This window comes from Geospiza fortis, unplaced genomic scaffold (assembly GCF_000277835.1).
Source record: "Geospiza fortis unplaced genomic scaffold, GeoFor_1.0 scaffold237, whole genome shotgun sequence".
NCBI lineage: Eukaryota > Metazoa > Chordata > Aves > Passeriformes > Thraupidae > Geospiza > Geospiza fortis.
Genome location: NW_005054319.1, coordinates 7,395,925 through 7,419,078, shown reverse-complemented (window position 1 = coordinate 7,419,078; position 23,154 = coordinate 7,395,925).

The following is a 23,154-nucleotide window of genomic DNA, read 5'->3' as shown; positions in this document are numbered from 1 at the left end:
ACTATGGATGGAAGCTGAGGGAGGGATATCCCTGTGGAGGGAACCAGCTAGATAAGACTGCACTGAGTTTTAAAGAATAGAGGAAGCACATAAGAGTCTGAGATGTGTTTAGATACAATGAATCTTAATGTTTCTTTTTCTGGAACCTAACTCTTCTATAATAGAAGACTGAGTAAAATGCATCAACAGATACAAGAATTTGTTCCTGGCTTTCTGGATAAGACTGTCTGTTGTTACTTTTTGTTGTTCATTTAGCCTGATGTTAAACGTGACAAATTTCTTCGTTTCAAAGAAAAGCCCATGGGCTATAGATTGAAATCCTAAAAGACACCCTGTCAAAAATGTTAAATGAAAGAAAAAACCCAGTAGTTTTTTTTCTTGTTGCACTTCTGTGGGGATATTTACAATTGGAAAATAACTCATACTTCTGATATCCTGCAGTATCACTAAATATATTGTAATATTGTTCACTGTAATATCTTGTGTGCATTAGTGCTGCTAATGCAAATTAAGATTCCTGCTCTTTACTTTTAAGAAGGAATTTACCCCATTGGATTGGAGAACCCCTGGATCAGGTCAGCCTTGCAGCTAGAGGTAACAGTGCAGATGTAGTCAGGTCAGAGGGTATTAAGGAGTTCACAATATAGGCCCCTGGACTGCAAAACTGCTTTTCAAAACCATAAAACAAATCCTATATCAGTAAAGCGAATGGCAAAACTACAGACAGCACAAGAGGATGATGTTTCCCACAAGTTCTTGGACCATTGCAATAATTGTGAAATTTGCTAAATAAAAACTTGGAATTGCCCCAATTTCCTGTGCTAGAAAAGACATCTGTATGTCTGTCTCAAATCTCATCCTTAACTTCCAGATTTGTAACTACAGAGCAACTTCAGGATTTTCTTGTAACTTCTGTGGCTTTTCTTTTAATTATTTCACAAGTAATTTCTTGACTTGCAAGTGACCTGCTGTGTGTCAGAGGTCTGTATATATTTTGACTGATTTTTCTCTTTTCAGCTGAGGAGAACAAATTCAATCCACAATATTTCTCTCACAGCACCTCAGTTTGTTTCCTGGAAATTGCATGTATTTCCTGCCAAGTCATGCAACTATAACATCATGGCAATCAGTAACAATACTTCTGTTGTTTGAAGCATGAGGTTTTCAGACTGTTAGGAATCTGGTGGTGCTGCTTCTTTTAGTTATTTAACTTTTTCCAAAGCCAAAAAACAATTGATATCTAGAGTATACCAAAAAGGCAGCTGAAACATGATCTTAGTCTCTGGTTTGAATATTGTCTTAGTCTGTGATTCTCCTTTGAGTTTACAAAGACAGTAGTGTCGCTCTGGGAAGAAAAACAAGTATCTTTTAAATTTGCTCTTCCCTGGATCACTGAGTGACACAGTTACACAGTTTTTTCCTGAAGTACTGCATTTGTGATTTGTTAAATGCTTTTGTTTTGGGTGGGCAGAGCCTCTTTACCATCAGGAAGATACAGGAGATAGTGGGCAGCTGGAGTCAGGTCCTGCTTCTCTGGGTGTCTCTTTAGATGTCTTTGGAGGTCCTGGCTCAGTGTTTATGTATTTGCTCTTTTCCATTAAAACCAGTTCTCCTTGCACTTTCTCTACCAAATCCTGCCATACAGGGAGCAGCAGTCAGTAATTTAGTGGACCCAGAGGGAGAAGTTTAAGATTGAAGAAGCGTTAGGTTATAGGATATGCCAATCTAAGAAGTAGGACAGTCATCGCAGCCTGTCACTACAGACTACCCAAGGGGTTTCATTTGATTGTCTAATGTGTGTATGCATAATTGTACCACTGACAGTGCTAATTTTGATGTAAGGTTCATCCAGTGGAAAAATAAAAGATCTAAGAGGTTGTTTTGCTTGACAGACTATGGTTAAGTGATGTGCTATTAGGATTTGCATAGGAATATATAGGTAATATGCCAATGGAGGTTGCTGTGCCTGAAACCATCCAGTGGTATCTACTGACTCACTGTCTCACCATGCTGTTAGCAAGTGTGCAAGAATTGCAAGGATATGCCACGTTTCTCACCTCATTATTGCATATCTAGCAAGGCTCAGCTTGCAAGCAGTTTTATCAGAGGGAATATAGGTAAGTTTCTTCTTAACAGGTAGACAGGAAGGACAAAACCCTTGCTTAAGAAAGGATAATCAGATACGTTGAGATCTGTGAGGAGTCAGATCTGGAAGACACAAGTAGACCCCAAATAGTACAAGCAGTTGGATTCATAGTGTGTGGATTCATGTGTGTAAAAATCAGATTTTAGGCCCAATCTAGAGACTATCTCTAGTGGTGTTTTGAGCTGCAGGCAGGCACAGGGCAGGCACAGGGCCAGAGGCACAGGGCTGCAGGGAGGCACAGGGGAGGCACAGGGGTGCAGGCACAGGGCTGCAGGGAGCCCCAGGACAGGCACAGGGCAGGGCAGTCCATGCCTGGGGAGGTGTGGAACGGTGCCAGGTTCTCACTGCTGCTCACTCAGCCCTGAGTCATGGCTGGGCACTGACCTCGGGCTGGCCAGGCTGCCAGCTCTGCCTGGGTCTGAGGGCAGCCCCAAACAGAGAATCACTTTAAGAGTACTTATTTTGTTTTCTTTTCCTTTTTGTAAGCTTTTAATGCCCTGTGTATTTCCTTTTTATTTTCAGTTCTAGTTTCCTTGGTGTAAGTAAAATAGTTGTCCTTTCTGCTTTTCTTATAATGAGTTAAGCAGCATATTGTTAATTTAACAATTAACGCTAATTTAACAAAATTAATATCTAGTTAATTTAAGATGATACCTGGGTAACATTTAACAGGAAGAGCTCTCAGAATCATAGAATCATACAATCATCAAGGTTGGAAAAGACCTTTTCTTTCAGAAATGAGTAAAACTTCAGGAGGGCTTGGGGTTTTTTTGGTGTCGAACAAGATCCTAGTTAGTGGAAGGTGTGAAATATATAACATTTAATCTTTGTTGTGAGTCTTTGCTAAAAATAACCAGTTGTAATACTGGACAAAAAGGTAATATTATACATGGTGTGTAATAGTCATGAACTTGAGTCTAACCTCAAGATCCTGTCTAAGAATTATGAGATACTCTTCTTGTAACCTTTGCCATTAATACTTTCAGCTTTGTGGGTTAATACCAACAGAGCCCAATCAGGCTTAGGACCTACAAAAACATTCCAAAATAAACCAAATTTAGACAGTGTGAACCAGGAAGGGGAAGGACAGGCTCCAGCTCTGTATGAAATGCTGGCTGGATTAACTGCCACAAGGTACAAGGCTCCATGATCTCTACTAGAACTGCACAAGTAGTAATCAGTTAGATGTGAAATGGATGGGTTAGCTTGTATTTTGTCAGAGGTATGCAAACTTACAAACAACAATAAAAGGTGTTAAATAGCAAAATCTAGGTTTAATTTTTCCTTTTGCTGAAAGGCTTAGCAGAAGATTGGAAAGGTTTTGTCTCAAGAGGCAAAATTGATCCAGTCTCTGGACTAATAGTAGTAGAGCTTACTTGTTGTTTTCTGAATTAGCCACATGAAATACCTTTTGTTTAGAAGATTCTCATACACTTTATAGAGGAACCTTGGCCAGTGATTCTTTTGAACAGTATATTTTGAATTATAATTATAGCATAGAGTCAGATCCTCTTCTCTTTGGCTTTTCTTTAAAATTCTGGAAGAATGCGTTGGGAAAGAAATCCGTTGGGACAATGTGATTTTCCTGGTGTATATGTAGTGGGCTGACTTCTGTCTCCCTAGTCTTAGACAGAATTAAGTGGCAGAAATAATAAAACTTTTTAAATCCTCAATGAAATACACTTTATACAATATTCCATGAGAGAAGAGGGATGCTATCATAATTATTAAAAGGCAGATAAGCCTGATAAAGAATGAGTGAAAATTGACAGGCATAATATTGCATTCTATGTTAGCTCAGTCTAAATCCTATAAATCCTGCTTTTCTTCTACTGAAAAAGAATTTTTTTAAAATATGTCTGGGGGTTGTCTGTTCCCCTAGCCAACAGATGACAAACAGCTCTTGGAATTTCTCTGTGCAATGTTAGATATCTTTCTGTCACTAAAGTTTTTGTCCAGTTTACTTAACCTAGAAAAAGACCCAAATCCCACCATGCAAAAGTAATCTGGTAGCAATGCTGTTTTCCATTTGAAGCTAAACTCTAATCAGAATAGAGTGCAAAGATGGGGAGATAAAATAGGTAGTGAGTAGAAAGAAGTCAAAGTGAAAGGACATAGCACCCTTCTGTGTCAGGCCCTGATTGTTGGAGAGGCAGTGGGAGACTCCTGCTGTGTGAGAGTCAGAAATTCAGAAGCACCAGCCTGGCATTACAATGGTAACTCAGTCTCACCTAATTACTATCGCTAGAGAGATGAGTAGTCAGGCGTTCAGGAAAAGGAAAACTGATTTCTATTTGTAATTGCTTTTGTTTATAACTGATGGGAGCTGTTAACATCTGTATCCTCAGGCTCTGAGTCCATTAGAGAGCTGGGAGGAATGGCTAAGATGGAATTGCAGGAGGGAGGAGCATGTGGCAAGACAGCGAGGACTGCCAGGCATCCTGTAATATCAGCACGGCAGCCTCCACAGATCTGCACTGCATTCCAAAACAGATCCTTCAAATCAAACTTTAGCCCTCATTATAGATCAGAAATAAAAATGTGGGCAAATCACCCCAGACCGTGGCTCACAGTGTTTCAAGGACTGCTTTGTTTTCTCCAGCAGCGTGACCTTTCCTCTCAGTGAGTATGCTGCTGAGCCACCCAAGTTTCCAGGACATGAGGACACAGCATGACAGCCTATGAAATCCAGTTTGATAGTGCTAAAAACATGAAACTACCTGCAAAAAAGCCCCCTAATGCTTCCTCCCCCATCTCTTCTTAGTTCTGGATTGCAAGACAGCCAAGAAAGCATTCCCAAGAGTTCTGCTCAGTCTGAGTAATTTGAAAACCTGTTTTAACTTCTTTAACAGATCTAAAATAACGTTTGGGACTGTGCATCTGCCAAAGAATATAGTGCAATGGTTCATAGAATGTATTTTTTTAAGAAAGGTTGATTTTTAATTCTTTTTATCTTGCATGTACGTGTTTGAGGAAAGAGTGAGAAAGAAATACTGTGATCACTTTGGAGGAAATGGCATTGGAGCCCTTGTATTTTTCATTGCAGGAAGCTGCAGGAAGCCAAATACTAAAAAGACTAAAAATAGAAAATTGGTATTTTGATATATACACCATAGTCATTAGCCAGTTTATACTGGTTTAGGTTATGTTTTCATTCTGAGGAAAATTTGATTCCTGAGGATACCTGTAAGCACAGAAGGCAATTAGGTCCTCAGAAGTTTGCTGAATGCTCAAATTCTGATAAACAGCCAGCTTCCAACTCTGCAATGCTCAGCTATTTGAAAATTAATCTTTTCCTAGCAAAGGACTGTCCTAAATGTTTCCCACTTAAACTGTTATTTAAATATTTGCATTTCTTCGATGATGCATGTCCAAATTTGCATGCTGCTGGTTTGATTATTTGGTGTAATCATAGCATTTACATAAATATGCATGAAAGGCACCATCATTTCCTCCTCTGTGTTTCACGTGCTTTAGATTTATGTACCAGGGGAGACATGTACATTGTGCAATTCTGCTTCAGGAGGGAATGTTGCCTGCTCTGGCATCACTTACAGTGTGGAGGCAGGATTTATATGCTGCCCTTCATCTGTGTTTATTTAGACAACTCATTGTTAATGTAGCTGGCCCTGTCTCCTGGAAATTTTACTTACCTGTGTTTCAAGCAGTCTTACCAGAGAAGGCTTTTGCTTTTAAAGTGTGTATTGTGTGCTGTACTCTCTTCTTTTCAAAATGGCAATAGGATGTGCAAAGAGGATGTGCAATTAGTTCAGAATGTGTATGCTCTCCACTTTCCTTTTAAGTCTGTGAGGAGAGATAAAAGACTTTTCTAAACTATCAATGGATTTGTTTGCCAGATGCTCTCCAGATGAGTACAGTGAGGGTGGAGAAAGCAGGACTTTTGGCTCAACATAATTCCTTTGGTTCCTTTCATATTTCTTTCAAAACAAGCTTTTGTTTGTTTTTTAAGAAACAGGGAAAAAATCTTGGCAAGTACAAGGCATTTTAGAGGGAAGATTAGTTTGTGTAGTATTGTATTGAAAAATTGGGCATCTTTAGTTCTAGAGAGATGGAGGAAATTGCTCAAGGCTTTTTCAGACTCTCTGAAGGATTTTATTTTTTCAATACATGGGTTATAGCTTTGCTAATGTTGCAGAATGTTCTGTATGTGAGAAGTCTGAAAATAACAGAATTGTCATTTTTATTACTTGTATCATTTTTTTCTCCTGTCCCCAGCATGTAAGAGGGCACTTGTTCAGAGTACTCTGAGAAGCAAAACTGGAAACAAGCTACTACTTTGTTTTCTCTTTGCACCCTGACATTTCTAAACAAGAGAAGAATGCAGAACACTTGCAGAAGAGATTATTTTCTTATAATTTTGCAAGAAATAACAAATAGAAGTTTGATGATTTTGATTTGGTAATGATATGTTGCATGAGAAATATGCAGAGCAATTTGAAATGCCAAGAAGAGTCAGGCATTTTGAACCTCCCTACCTGGTATAAATGCCTGACTGTGCTTCTTTCTGGAGAAAGAATTGTCATATTTTCTGTGTATGACAAACTACTTCAGCATTTGGACTGCTGATAACTATGGCACATAAATCACAAAGATTGAAGGCTCCAGTGGGAAAAGGAACAATTAAAGAAGCAATCGACTGATCATCACTGTCATTAGTGAAAGTGGAGGACAATTAAACAAACCAAGCAAGCAAAAAACCCACCTCAATCCTGTATAGGCTTGTTCAGAGGTCTGGTGCTGAAGGCCTTTAACAATACTAGAACAGGAGTTTCCATCACAAAAATGTGTCCCCATCATGGTGCTCCAGCCTGTTGCACCCAGAATGAACAATCAATCAGCAGCCAGGAAGAGAGGCTTGTGTGGGAGTGATTTTCACTGATGAGCCATCAGTGTCTTCTCCTTCTGCCCACAAGGATACATTTTCCTTTTTAAAATTTGTACTTGTATGATTTACCCAGTGTATTATCCAGATCTTCAACTTGCCTTGGAAGTGCTTTAAATTCAGACAGACTGAACATAGATGTTTGGTACAGTCTGATTGCTTTGCTGTGAACAAGTTTGCAAAAACAAATGAAATGTTGGTTCCCCCCTCAATATATTTTTCATAAATCTTTCCAAAGGACAGATTAGTTCTTATGTAGAGGCCTGGGAAAGAACTGTAAAGCACCTCAAGACAAAGAATCATGGGCTAAGGCCATGGTCTGCTGTTTGCTGTACAGAAGTAGGCAAGTGAGGTCTCAGGGTGGACATCATAAAGCACACATGGGTTTGCAGTGAGCATGCTTAGCATATCTCTATACCACAGAGTGAACTGCAGGTCTGGAATATTTCACTGTCAGTGCCTAAGACTGAAAAATCAGTATATTTATGCTGTAACTAATGCTGTTCACTGTCATTTTTTCACCTCATCACTGAGACAAGTTGAAAAGCAAAGGTCACAGTTTACTTCAGCTGCCATTGCTGAGTTCATCAGGCAGGAAGGAAATGCCTTCTGCAAGAAAGTATTTGGATGGTAACATTTGGAAAAGATGATCCTTGAGGCTCCCTTCCAACCTGATAGTCTATGATTCTCTGCTTCTCTCTTGTATACAATAAAATGATGTTGATTCCTGTATCTCCTCTGAGCATCTTTCCCTGTCCCTGCATTGCCACTGTGCTTCTTCCCCCCATCCTGTGCAGCTTGTCCCAAACTACTCTTCCCACTTGGTAAGAATCTGTTTCCTTCCCACCATTTGTCCTTCAAAGGTAGCAGTGTACCCATTTCCTTCTCTCCTAAAAGTCTTCCCAGTCACTGCCAGCTTTGGCAGGTCCATGTGCCAGGGTACAGCAAGGTCAGTGCATGGCTGTGAGTCAGTGGTGGAGAAAAAGTGTGTTTTCATTGGGTGGTGAAACCATTTGATCCATGACTCCAAACATATTATCCACTGTTAAATGAGTAGGTCTCAGTAGTCTGTCTTAGCACCAAAGATAAAGGGAGTTTGCAAGAAGATGCTGTGGAAAGGTGTGGGTGTACAGTGCAGAGTTTGAGTCCACTTTAATGTCAGTGAGAAAACTGCAGCTACTGAAACGCTGGGAGGTAGATACAAAGGCAGACTTGGCCCTTTCTCAGGCTACTCCAGGCTCCATGCTGCTTAATGAAAAACTTCCAGGTTCTGTTCTTCTAAATCAAAGAATCTGTCCCAGAAACAGCAAAGCTTAAGGATAACGTGCAGAGCAGTTTTAGGAAAGTTCCAGCATGTACTGGGGTGGGTGCTGGTACTGTGGGGAAGAGGATAAAAGAGGGGAAGTTTCCTCTAAAGCCCTGCATATTGCACAGCTCAGAAAAACAAGACTGTCACCATCTCATCAGTTGCCCTCCCTTCCCTTCACTACACTTTGAATGTTCCCCAGTGAGAGTGTCCTGCCTCTGCTTTGCTCTAGAAATCAAACATCCTTGACAGCAGGCTTGGTGCCTCATGCCAGAGGGATCTGCATGGCTGTAACAGCTCTAAATACAGTGAGGGCCTTAAGCAGGCAAATCTGGCTGCAAAAACTCTCTTGTAAATGTTGTCATACTGAGAATAGTTTTTCTGCTGCTCTTGAAATATGGAAGATAAATGAACATTAACATGCTGGAGCTATCTACAACTAATAAGCTGCAGTGCCTAAATGTTTATGTATGGAACTTGTGCTCACCAATGCACAGCTCTGATTTATCTGTCCCTGGGGAGAACTAGGTAGCAGCTCTTTTGCTTAAGTGCTTCCAGTTGGGGTGCAAAAAATGAAATTATCGTTTAGGGCTTTCTGCTTAGCAAGACTGTCAACTTTCCTGTACAAAATGCAGATGAGAAGAGAACTAATACTTTCCCACCCATCTCTGGATGACCTGTTTAGCAGCAAAGCTTTGTCGCTCACTTGCAGGTTAACAAAGAAGCCAAACCCACTCAGCAGTCTCCCTCTGACACAACTTCTTTACTAGGCCATTTTATTCCCAAGTTTTTCTTTTGTGTGCCTTTAGTAAAGTGCCATTGTTTGCTTATGCACTTCTTGTCTGTGCAGTGTTCAGAACACAGGAAACCTCAGCTATGCCAAAAATCTTTAATGAAGTATTCAGAGAACATTTTTAAAAGGCATTCCCCTATGTAGCTGTATAAATGTAGTCTCTCTGCTCAGACTAACAGCCATGAGGACAAATACATATACTGATAATTTTATTTGGCAAATCAATTAATTTGTGCTCAGTCCAAGGCACAAAACTAATTCTGCAGTGATTACTTGTACAGGTGAACTCTTTCTTTTATTTTTGCAATAGACTCAAGGAATAAGCTCAGCTTTAAGGATCTGGAAGAGGTTATTTGGTAATTTTGGTACAGGGCATCCATTAATAGTTAGTAAAAAACTCCCTTGTTTTGAATGTGGGTTTTGTGTCAGTGAATTTCTGTAGCATCCCTGAGGCCATGTAGTTTGGAGTGACACCTTCTAGTTACAAATTTCAGCTGGAAAGACAGATACTCCTTGGGACTTTTCTCTTCATAGAGTCGATCTGTGCAAGCCTTAAGAGGCTGTGTTGTGCAGACTGTTTGTGACTCTGGCAGGGGACAGCTTTGTCCCCAGGTCTATTTGTATATCTTTTCCTACCTGAAACAGAGGCATGGGGCTGCCCTTTCTTTTGCGTCTGGGGTGTCAGGAGGGAGGGGCCTGGCAGGGGCTGTGCTCAGCCTTAAATGAGAAAGGTGAAGCGGGGACACAGAGCCTGAGCAAGCAGGAAGGAGGAACTGCGGGATGAGAAGCGCTCCCCAGGAGAGGGGCCAGGACAGGGTGCGTGGAGAGTGGCACGGAGCAGAGCTTGCCAGAGGCGTGTTAGAACAAGCAATTGCCATTTCAACAGCCAGTTCAGCAACTGGCGGAGGTAATGCAGCAACCACAGCAGCACGGAGCTCAGCTCTGGCTGTAAAACGTGTACAGAATCCTTGGCTAACACTCCAGCAGCTCAGTCCACGGGCTGGAGTCGCAGCAGCATCCTCAGTGCAGGAGCATCTCCAAGTGCCAGAGGGCTGAGAGCAGCACGGTCCTTCCCCGGGACAGCGTGTTTGGATCCCTGCACCTCTGCAGTGCACGCAGACGAGCACAGTGAATGCAAATCGTCCTCCCGAGCCCGTTTTCATGTTTACCTTGTTTTCCTGCATGGCGTGTTTGCAAATACTTGCGAGTTAAACACGGCTCGGACTGCGCAGGACCACGAGGGATCACGTACACAGCCCTGGCAGCGTGTCAGGCTCCGGGAGAGGCAGCGCTGAGACAGTTCTAGGTGGAGCTGTCTGAGATAGCTGCAAGTACAAGTTTCACAGACTCCTCTCAGAACATTGCCTGCAGGGCACAGATGTGATAGGAGGGGATGAATACACTCCTGTCTTTGTTGCGTGTTTGTTTTTGAAGCTGAGCTTTTAAAACAATGTCACTCTTCCTCCTACGGTTCTTTAACTCCACCACAGGACGCCGGTGCCTGGTATTGAGCCTGAGCCTTGCCACATCCGCTGCCTGTTCAATCAATCCTTTCCTTTTTGCTAAAGCAAGGCAGGATGCCCAGGCCACGAGGAGCGCTGTGCAGGGGTGCTTGCAGGGTGCCTGTGCTCTCCTGACCATCAGTGAGGTCCTTGTGTCGTTCTGTGCCCCCCAGCAGTGCTGCAGCTCCCTGCCTCTCCCAGCCCAGCTCCTCTGCTTATGAAAACTGTGCTGGTCCTTTAGACCCTGCAGAGTAGGGACCCACTGGCACTCATGGTCCCTCCACCTTCCTGAGCACCCTTTGCCTGCTGCCCTCTGTGGAGATTATTTTCACCACCATCTTTTGTTAGGGTAAAGCCTGGTTTTCTCGAGCTGAGTTCTCTTATGAATATGTTTCACAACAGTAAGAAATTTCTCACAAGAAGACAGCCTCTGAAATGTTTATTTAGACATATTTCCCTTCAATCTTTTCCACTTTAAAAATTCCATTTGATACTGGAGCGCTTGGTGATAGTCCTACAGAAGATAATGCCTTTAAAAAAATAAAAGCACCACACAAAAAACCCTACAAACAACTGATGGGAAGTCTCTCTTGTACACCATAGGTCTGCCTTATATTAAATACACCACATCACCATGGGTATTTTGTGTAAGCTTGAATTTCTTTGCATTGGCAGCCAGTGAGGGATTGCCTTGGTGTTTATAAATACTGAGAGAAAATCCAAACAAAGGTTCAGATCACTGTGTCATCTCCTTTACTTATTTGTCCAATATGGCTACAGAAATGTTATCTGTGTTTTTAAAAATAAAAACTCCTAAGAGATCAAAGGATGTCATAGGAAGACTGGATAAACATTTATGGATTCCAGCTGAAAAAAACTGGAGCTATAAAGTCTAAATACTTAGGAGTGTCTTTCCTTCATCAAATAATACGTGGACCAGTCTGACCTGTATCTTATTCTCCTGATGAAGTTTTAATAGAAGGTTTGGTTTACAGCATGGTTTTCAGCAGCCCTGAGGCCAGGGAACAGATCTGAACTGGTAGTGCCAGCAGTTATTTTATGACTTGAGCAGGCATGTTCTTACATGATGTGGGATCATTATGCAGTGATACTGAAATTTCTCCCATTCTTTAATGCTTCAAAGCAATTTGCATCAGAAAAAAAATCTGTTTTATATCCTCTATAAATTCAAATTCTTTATTGCACAGTAAAGCATTGGTTATTTGTTATTGGTTATTTGGTTTTCATTGTTGGAATTGGTTGTGCCTTTAGTTTAATCCCTTCATTTGAAAAAGAAGCCTGTGATCCACTTAGGATGGGTCTCCTTAAAAGAATTTGGGGCTGCAGAACTAAGCTGAAAATATCATAGTACTTTGTAAAGTACTACATTGGTGCCAGAATCCAGGTTCAGAGTCATCTGATTTGCTTGTCTTTGTCACTGGTGCATCTGCCTTTACTGTGTTGCAATTCTCCTGAGCCTCTTCTGCAGAATGGGGTGCCTTTCCCTTGCAATGATGAACAAAAATGTGCCAAAACCCTTGTGTGCAGTGATGAGCAGTTATCAGAGCTGCTTGAGGTTAAAACTCAACCATCAGACACACAGGTCTCCTATTCAAGGGTACAGGGATTTGAAATCTCATTTCTGCTGAGCATGGGTTAGATGCACTTTGCCATTGTTTCCAAGAGCTGCCAGGAGTTTTGTTGTGTTGGGAAATGCATGATCATGAATTTAAAGCTTAAAATTCATGCCTGTGATGTTGTGGGTGGGAGGAAAATCCCAGAAAATCCTTTTGGGTCGGTGGCTATGTTGTATTAACCATCCTGTCCCTGGGCTCACCCTGTCTGCAGTCTTTAACTGCTCCAGGGGCTCACTGATACTTATTAAGAGGGAGAGAATCATTAGACCATGTTCTGATTAATGACAGTGACATTATATCCATGTAGAGTGTAGATCTCATTGGGCTTTTTGTGTGTTCCTGCTGCACAAAAATAAGCTTTTGCTCATATTCTGACACAAAGGTAGTGTCATGGACTGGGGACGTGTGAGAGTTCAGATTATCTCTAGATTCAAATTCAAATTTAAAAAGCCCAAGGACATGGGTTTGAAAAGGTTGGACTCAATATGGTATCAGAAATGGGTCTTCTGAGAGATTACTATTTTTCCAAGTAGCTAACACTTAGGTTTTTATACTAGGGAATGAGGAATATGTTCTAGTTAAAAACTTCCAAGCTGACACATGGGAGGAAGGAGATTTTTGAAAATCCCTGTCATACAAGCACCCTGATATATATTGATTGGCTGGGCACACCACCTGTACAAATTCGGCTGCTTTGCTGTTATTTTAAATTTTAAAAAAAGTGCTGCTAGGAGAGTTGGGTAAAATAAACTGCCTTCACTGCAATCAGCAATGTTATTGCACCCAACTGTTGTTATCATTAGTGAAGATACTGAGAACCATTGTTTTCTTACTCTGTTTGGAATTTTAGTCCATAAAATTTTATGAGCTATAGTTTAGATAATGTTAGGAAATGGCTTGTCTGGAACTAAAATTATCTCATTGTATCAAACAGGCAGGGACAGGTTTTGGTCTTTTCTACATTACTTTCTTTGCTATAAAACAGATCTTATCTTTCAAGAATTATGGAATTGCACATTAAATTTCTGGGTTTATACATGGAAATGCAGTAGATCTGGCTTCTTGATGTCTGTGGCTTCATATGAGTACAATAATTAATGATCTAGTTCACAGGGAAAGATATCTATGGAAAAAAATATATTCTCTTGGGGGGTTTTATAAGAGATTCTCAGGTTTATCTGCATGAGTATCTCTATGATTGTTAGAAATGTGTTTCCTTTGACATATTCCCATCACAGCTGGGAATAAATGCATTCTGGAGGCTGAGTGTAAATTTGTTTACTCAGTAAATCAGTGGCAGAACAAAATTTTTCTGCATTATCCGTCTATCTTGGCTTCTAAGGAGCAAATAGTGAATTATTTGTAGTCTTTTGGGATTTATATAGCTTTATAGCCAAAGTCCATGAAAGTCTCCTCCTTTTTGATAGCCTAAAGAAAACCATTTACTTTTTAAAAGCAGTTGTTTGCTATCAACAAACCAACAAACTGAAAAGTGCTGCATGGTGTGGCTATGACTTAAAAAAGATAAGAGCACTTTTTCCACTGAAGGTTTGTTATCACTAGGATAATACACTTCGTATCTTCTGCTCAGTTAGATTTAGGGAAGAAGATGATTTTTGTAGAGTGTTGTTTTTGCAGTGCTCAGTGAAGATTTGTTCTTGCTGCTGGTAGGTGACTCTCAGGGAATTCCTGCACTCCAAGTGGTGCTCTCCAAAAACAGCACCAGCTGTCGTGGCTCCCTGGGGTTAGGCAGCCACTCTGAGTAGGAATTCACACCATGAGCAAACACTTCAGTGTTGTTTGCACTGACAATGTACCAAGTGAGGTCTCCACCCAAAAGCAGAGTCAAGAACTTGGAGAGAACATTGCTGAACAAAGGCACAATCAGGAAGGAGCTGGAATTGGTAATGTTCAGAATTATTGTTCAGCCCTATGATCTCCATCCCAAAGTCCCCATATTTTCAAATTCAGGCTGGCTCTTCACTTATGTTGATTGTTTTCAGACAAAGATATTTTTTTCCTTCTTTTTTCTTCTGTTAAGAATGGGGAAAAAAATGAGGTCCCTTAGAAGTGCCTCCCTTCTGCTATATATTTCTTAATTGAGTTCTTGGCATAAGGAAGGGAGAAAATATGTCTAGCTATTAGAATAGCTGTGTGAACTGGAAAAGCCTCCAACTTCCAGAAATATATTTAAAGGCTTCAAGAAGATCCAAATTTCCAAATAATTTTTAACTCCTTTGCTTGGTCAGCTGTCAGTATTTGATAAATAGGGTGGGACTATTGTCAATATTTAACAGCTCAACACAAATGTTATTCTTCATACACTGTAAAAATAGTATATGAAATGCAAATAAAGTACTTTATTCCACAGTTTGGTAGTAACAGAAGCAAGTGATAAAATCTCTCTTGCCTCCATACAAAGGCATAGAGAGGGAGAAAAATGTTACCAGTGGAAACAATCTTCCCTGCTGGGAAACAAAACAGTGAGATTCCTCACTCCTCCCTAAAGTCACGTCCCAAGGGGGGTTCTGTGATAGAAGTTTGTTGTGAAGTGTTCTGAGTAAAAAGCAGCAAGGTAGGACTGGTGATTCAAAGCAGATCACTGTGCAGTCTGCAGGAACACAGCTCCTCCTGTGTCCAGCCACGCATCACCAGGACCCCTTGAATTGCTCTGCAAATACAGCAATACAAAACTCAGTTACTCAGTAACTCAGTGTCTTCTGGAACTTTCCCTACATTCAGAAAACAAAGAAAACCACCACTCAGCATTTCTGGATGGAGCAGACTGCCCTCTCCATAGCCACCTGCAACCTGACTGTGGCATCATCCTGGGAAAAATCAAGCTGCAGCGTGGTCTGTGAGAGATGGGTTTAATGAGTACCAGAAGGAAGCCTGGATGTCACTTTCCAGTTTTGTGTTCCAAAATGGTTTCCTATTATTTAAAATCTTTAGAGACATTGTTGCTGTGTGAATGGTTTGACCCAATAGGCAGGAGAATCTGCTTTTTTAGCTGAAGGGAGCACCTGCGTATCAGCCACGCTGTGACAAGCCAGGCTGGCTGCAGGGACATGTCACACTGTGCACCCCAGCTGCCCCTGCTAGGGCACTTGTGGTGGTAGCCTGATTAAGCCACCACCCACACAAAACAAAGGATAAGGAACAGAGCCAGTTTATTCAGGATACTTTCAAATCTGTCATTGTTTTGGATTTGGCGTCTGCCCAGTGCAAAATGCATTTTATGTGTTCCTACAGCTGCCATGTAGAGTGGACCCTGAGGTAGTAGGAAACTGCTCAATTACTAGAACTGTAGTGTGCCACTTATTCTCTAAATGACTGAGTAAATCCAGGAAGAAATACAAATAATAGTAAAGCTTTATTATTCTATTTTTTCCAAAACAGCCAGGATGCTTTACCAACTAGCTCTTCCTCTAATCCTTTACTATGATTACTGCACTGTTCATATGTTTCAGCTGCCATCCAGAAAAGTCACATCTCAAAGCCCATTCCATCCTTCTCCTGTCCCCCTCACAAGGTAGAGCTCCACTGAAAACCAGAAAGCTGAGCAGTCTTGCCTGACCCACTGAAGGACAATTTCTGGGCACTTTAAGAACATCTGTTCCTGTATTTTGTCATGGTCTCATTCTCTGTAAATAATTCTACTAATTCTTTTTGAATCAGTAGCATCTACAGCTGAGAATATGAGGTTATTTAAAGGAAAGAAGCTTGATTTTAATTTTCAGTAGTTTACAGGACTTCATTATTTGAGAAAACAGAGTAATTCATTATCTCCATCAGGAAATATTTGCAACCTTTGCAATTTATAGCATGCACTGAGGTATCAAAGTTACTGTTAAGTGTAGCTGGTGAGCCAGAGGATGCTGGGGAAGATTTGGCACATATTGACAGTTCTTGTCCATGAAGAGGGAGTTTGCCTTCCCAGGAATCATCTTCCAGCATTGATTGGGGAGTAGCAGCAGCAGCAGAGTATCAGAGCTTCTTGCAAACATCTCATTAAATGTTAATTATAATGTCCACTTCAGTGGCCTGAGGAAAGGGGACAGGTTACTCACATAACTTCAGCAGCCCCTCACCACACTTCTGTTTTTAAAGCAGACAGGTCACACTTTCAAGCAGGGTTTGTACAGCTGTGTCAGTTTGTGTCAGTATGAAACCTCTGCCAGACTTTCAGAGCACCTGTGAGAAGTGAGGATTTCTCCCTTGTGCTGACTTCAAGAGTGGATTAAGCCACTCTGCTTTGACAGATCTCCTTGCTATCTTCACTTGTAGCCTCACTTGTGCAGCCTCTGTAGGAGCTCATGGCTGGTTTGAACACCTGTAGAATACTTTTGGAATGGATGGCACCAGCCAGTGTTGATGTAGTTCATGATAGTTTAAACTTGTGGGGCAGGATGTGCTGATGAGTCTGGATTTGGCACAGAAACATGGAAGCCACAATCACTTGTCAGAACCCCTGAATGTGGAGCTCTGAAATCAAGAGCAGATCTTGGCCACAGTGCTTGCAGCAGTTTATCAGTGGAGATGTGGCAAATCCTCTTGCATAGTTGCTGAGCTGGTAAACTCTTCATACTGCCAGAACTGTGCTTCATTTCTCTGTTCATTTCTCTGTGCACTATGGACTGTAAGAAAGATTGATTTTTTCCAGAAACCACTTTTAACTGATTTTGGGACAGTCACAGTTGTTTTACTACAGAAAAACTAGACTTTATTAATTTATTTTCTGTCTAATCCCTTCAACTATAAAGCTGGCAGCACACACAGGGAACAAGTGCCAACATCAGCACTTCCTTTAAAATAAACAGCAACTCAGATAACATTTACATGTTACAAAGAAGTGGTTCATTTGATATTTTCTTTCTCTATGGCAGACGATCTATAAGGCTGAATTCTTCTTCCTTTAAACCATGAGAGAAATAAATTATTCAAAAGGAAAAAATCCCTAGAAAGTGAAGTAGCAAATGGTTTTACTTTCGCAGAATTTTATCTCTAAGAAAATTCATTTTAAGCTGTGAGCTCAACCAAAAATTCTCATAGGATAAAAGTGTCCAAATTTCAAATACCCTGTCAGGATTACAATTTCTAATTGGAGATCTGATGAACATAACATTCAAGGATTTGGATCAGCAAAGCATCCAACAGAACCTGGTCTGGATTCGGGAGCTGTAGTACAGTAAAATTCATATGCACTTCAGGAAGGACAGGATATGCTAATTATCTGTCAATATAACTCCTTCTAGTAAACACGGTACTTACATAAACATTTGGGTTAAAATATTAGAAATCGTATTAGTCTGACAGAAAACTTGCACATATGTTAAGCCTAAAACACTTCTGAGTATCTTGGAGACATTTATGAAGCTCTTACATAACCTAGGAGCTCACAGGAGTTGGACTGACTCAGAACCTCCAGGTATTTCTGGGTTTTAACTATGTCAGATTAATGTCCTTTCACTCCACCTGAAGAAAAATTCAGAGACATTCTAATGTTCCAGTGATTTCAAATGAAGTTTCCTTTTTTTTATAGACAGGACCCTTTAGAATATCAACAACATGACTGGCGATTGTGGGAATAAGAAGGGGTAAATAACACTGCATTTTTTATCCCAATTAAAACCTGATTGGTATTTTGGATACATGAAATCCTGATGACCAGACTCATATTGATCCTAATGCTGCTGACAGTTTTGTGGAAGATATTTTCAGGGAGGACATGGAAAACAAAACTCGGAGTGAGTATAAAACTGGAGTTGTGTATTAATATTTAAGGTCATCTTGTTCTGTTCTGTTTGTTGGAGTTTTTTTAATAAAATGATTATACTGGCTAACTTGCCTACGTAATTGATTGTGTGGTGGTACCAGAAACAACAAATGATCTGCTCCCACAGTAAATGTAGCTGCTAAGTAGGGAAATGGAGCTGCTCCCGAAGGGGAAAAATCTTTATATTTCCTAGCCCATTGGTTATTATGTTACCCTTACTGATCAGTAAGCATTATAGCCAGTGTGGTGAACCCATTCAAGCTTTTCCTGTAAGTAGCTTAAGGGTGGAAGAGGTCAAATGGAACTAATGTAGTTTCTCAGCCAGTCTACTAAAATCAATGCAACTTGAATTTCATCAACCACTAAAAATGGCATAATGTGATTTAAATTATGCTGCTATTTAGATCTTGTCTACACACTAAGTTGTACCAGATTTGCTAATGATGTGTGTGGTTTGAAAATTTAATTAGTTCCTGCTGCTGAAAGATTATTTATAGACAAAACCCAAAGAGTTAAGAATGCCAGGAGCCTGCATCCCAGTCCAAATCCTCATGGGCTTGTTGACACTGTACAGAGGAGCAGTGGGAAAGATCTCCTGGCTAGCACTGTCCAAACCCACTCAGTCCTTGCAGCAAAGCAGTTTTGCAGTTAATGAATCACCTTGGGCCCTGGAGTGGCAGTCTGTGAACATGACTGAGCATTTGAAGCCACATTTTCACATTGTACTGAGCCCTTTGTGTCCAGGGTAGATTCTCACAGAGATGCTTGAGAGAGTCTTCACCCAAAAAGAAGCCTTTACAGATTGTAGACTGATGGGAAAGAAATCTGGTTTAATATGGAGAGAACACATAATGGAAGAAAGTGAAGAGAATGGCAGTAAATTTCTCCTTATAATTTAATTCTGCAGTGGTTCCTTCTCAGTTAGATAAACACTGTAAGCTAGCTGGGATTTAGAGGAAATATTTATATTGGTAATTTAGTGCACTTTGGTAGCTACTTGCTTTGTAGAGGAACTGCTTATGATAAAAGAGCATTGTTGAAAACATTGTTTTATATCTTGTGTACAGTATTACTGGTTACAGGAAGAGACTTCATGACATTAAATATTGATTATATACCAAGCCCACATCCTTCCTTTTCCCTGAGAGCACCAAGGATTTGGGTCTTCTGCTGCTCAGAAGCAGAGTTTGAGTAACCTGTGCTGTTATCAGGATTTTGATTATTTTATATTGTGTGTTCACCCATCCATTGCAAAGGTGAGATGCAGCTCCCAGGCAGCACTGGTGAGCAGATGTGTGTCAGGGAGAGGTTTACAAGCCTGTCAGTCCCAGCCATTGCTCCCACTGTCCCCCTGCATTGCTAACCAAAGCCAGCAGCCTGCAGGGATGCACCAGGGCTGTGAGGAAAGGATCCCCAGTGCTTCCAGAGGCCACCTGCTGCTCAGCAGGGTCCTCCTTTCCTGTGTTTATGTTACACCCCCTGCCAGCACAGCCCTGTTTCCCATGCTACGCCTTGATGCCTGCAAAGGAGCCAAAGCCTGGTGTGGATCTGTTGTGGGGACTTGTGAGGATGTTGGCCTCTTACATTAATGCTACTTAAAACTGGGAGCACATTGTAAACACATTCATTTCTTTTCAATAAAAATGTATAATTCAAAGTAAAAACAATGAAACAAAGCAGCACATTTCTCAGCCAAGTAGGAACTGAGCAGTTATGTCTCAGTTTCACAAAGTATTGAGTGGGTTATCTGTTTTCTACTTCTAGAGGAACACAAGACTTCTTGTGGTTCTGATTCTGGGTAGAACCTTTGTAGTTCAGCCTTTGGTCTGTATTGGTAGTAGCACTTTCTCTCTTGGGCAACAGCTGGAAGTGGTGATTCATCTTCATGGAGCAAATCTAACAATGAAACAGTGCAATTAAAACAGCCCAGAGCACGTGGTTAGCAATGAGCCAGGACACTGAAACCAGCTCCCAGAGCGATGCTGCAGGTCACACACATGCTTGTGTTATGGTAAGGGTGTCCTGCAGGCACCATGCTGATACTGCATGGCCTGTCATCATGGGGCCATGAATTTAACTGATTTGCTGAATAGGGATAGGTTACAGGCTCTCTTACACTGAATTATTTCTAATAAAGTTAGAGAAGAGGATGAAATTAATGTTTTCTGCAAGTACATTATACTCAACCAAGGAAACTGGTTAGTGCTACGGAGCAAGCTCCTCATTCATTCATTCACTAAGAAAAATATTGTTTAAGCCTGGCTGTGAACTCAAAATTGAAACAGCCATCTTTAAGCCTTGCCTGGCTGCATGTAAGTAGATGTGGGTTAGGTTCATTGTGTGTTCCTGAATTTTTATTTTATTTTTTTTAAAAAGCGCTGACATTTAAGACATACAAAGAAAAATGGCCTCAGGGGAACCACCTCCAATGCATCACAGAAGTTTTGTTCAAACCGTTTTCAGTTACTCACTCTGACCACACATTGGTTGAAGTAGTTTAGATAATCTGCTGTACAGGAAGGGATTGGTGGTGAGGATCACCAGACAGCTTTGCACCAGCCACGTCATTGCTGGCTGGCCTCCAGAGGCAGGAAGCAAACACAACAACTGCAGAGCAGGAGTTCCTACGGGAGCAGGGGAGGCGCTGGCCCAGCAGCTGCCCAGCCAGAAACTTTCCCTTCCAGGACATGAGGAAAGTTCTGTGCTGCAGCGTTCTTGGGAGCATGGGGAAAACTGCTGCTGCTGCTCTCTCGTTCCACCAGGCTGGGGTTTTTGGTGGCTGGGTACAGTTAGGCTGAGAGCAGTCATTCAAGTTCCATCATGAACTCAGGGTAGGCTTAGGTACAACATAAGCACTTCTAAAGTGCTGCAGCCTGGCTTTTCTTCTTTGTTGGTCCTGAGGTCAGCTCACTGTTTTTTATCTGAATGCAAAAAGCAGCAGCCAGGTAATGTGGTGGGAGGAGCACACTTGTGCCTTTTCATTTTTAAATTCCTTTAATATTTTGCTTCTCACTCAGTTTCACTAAATATTTTCCACCCATGTTTCCATATTCTGCCTAAATTATTTTGTACAATTTAATATTTGTTGATATTATACGAGACTGAATAAATACTCATGACTGATTTCACAATTAATTTTCAGATATATGCCACGTTATTTCAAAGTACTATGATAACTTGCAATATTTAGACTGAAAGCATAATCCAGATCTGGAATCTAAAACTAATTTTAACCTGACTGGTTTTACTGTCATGTCCTAGACATATTCTGAGGAGTAAGCTACTAAAACAAAATACTGTAGGCTCTTCTGGTAAAGAGTAAAAATATAGGCAAAAAAGAAAGAGTCAAATTCCCTCCTATATTGATATAATAAATTGCCTTTTCACACCCCAGGGATAAAAAATCCCCAGCAGAATGAAGCTGTTTCTAAAAGCATTTTCAGTGAGCTGTGGAAATACTCAGAATCCTGATGACTTCTTTATTGGAGTGGGTGGTTATTTTTTCATGATTTTATTTAACATATACATGTTTTTCTAGCATCTTTCTTATCCCTATGCTCCCAGCCTTGGAACAGCAAGGCCTGCAGGAAGGGTGGTGCCGGGCATGGGGACGGCCCTGAGCACAGGACAGGTGTTGGAGCTGGAAGAGCTAATCCTCTGTTCAGACATGGCACCAATACTGGGCTAGGTAAACATGGCACTTGCTGCCTGCTCTGATTCCCAGAGCTCATGTCCATAAACATCCTGGGCTTTTGGTACTTCCAGGAGACTGAAGCCAAGGTAACTATTTATGCTAATATTAACTTTGTGGAAAGCAGATGCAACATATCAATGAGGGCTAGCACTATGATTAAAGGCTTTCCTTCCTAAAGATATGTGTACTTTTACACCAAATCTGAAATACATTTACCACAACATCATTTGGCATAAACTGAGTGTTTCTTGGGGCATGTTGATGGCAATGTACCACCCCCCTCTTCTACAGTGACTTGTGCACACACTGTTTTCTGTTCACCAGTCTGAGAATGTGCTCTGAGAGCAGCTCTGAGTCTGAGCAGAGTGCCAGGCTGTGCTTGAACTCCTCAGAATGTTTGCATCCCCAAATGAGCACCTGCTCTGAGCCCAGTGACGATGAAATGCAGAGGAGCTGTGATGCCTTCTTGGGTTTGGACCTAACCCTTGCCAGATACCTCACCAGGGCTTCCAGGCTTCTGCCTCCAGCACCTCCAGGGTTCCACTGTCCAGATTCTGGATGGACCTCACATTGTTATAACCAAGATTAAGCCCAGAATCCAGTAAGATAAATTAATCATAGACTTTTATGTGCAAGGGATATAAACAGAAGAAAATGTGCCATTTCAACATGGGATCATTTTTAGATCAGCACCATATTCACACTGTTTACTCTCTTATGTAGTTCTTGATTCTTTCCTTTTTCAGGGTACTGATTTTAGAAATGAATGATCGCAGGAGGGTCCCAGTATGTTGTTTTGGGGTTGGGTTTTGGTTGGATTTTTTTAATCTGGAAAAGATTTTGCTGTTTCACAAATCAGAAAAATATTTTTCATTCCAAATGGGCTCCAGACCTCATTAAAATAGCAAGTTCTTTTGCTTCCAAGATAGCAAATCATTACTATGTTGATTTTCCTCTCATTTTATGGAGCTAGCCTGCTTAGCTAGGAAAATTTGTCAGAAAGAAGGATGTCTCTGCGAGTGGCATTCATTGCTTGAGAACTCAGTGCACGAGAACAGCCTTTGAAAGACTGATTTTTTTAAAATACAAAACCTGAACTTGTAGCCCCCTTTATCTAATTGCTATTGGAGGAGAAGGGAGCAGGAACTGTAGTAGCTGCATTGACTATAATCACTCCCAGTGGAAGACCAGAACTGTGGCAGAATTTAAGATCTAAGCCAATGGCTGTCCTATTGAAGCAATCTTAGCAATGCTTCTTTCTCTAATTATTACAGTCTGGAGAAAGAAGAAAGGGTGCTCCAGGATGCTGGCTGATGCCTGGATGCTTGCCTTCTGCTTCTCTTGTTCCTCTGCTGTATAGTCAGGAGCAAGAGGATTACCAGAACTTCTACCATGTA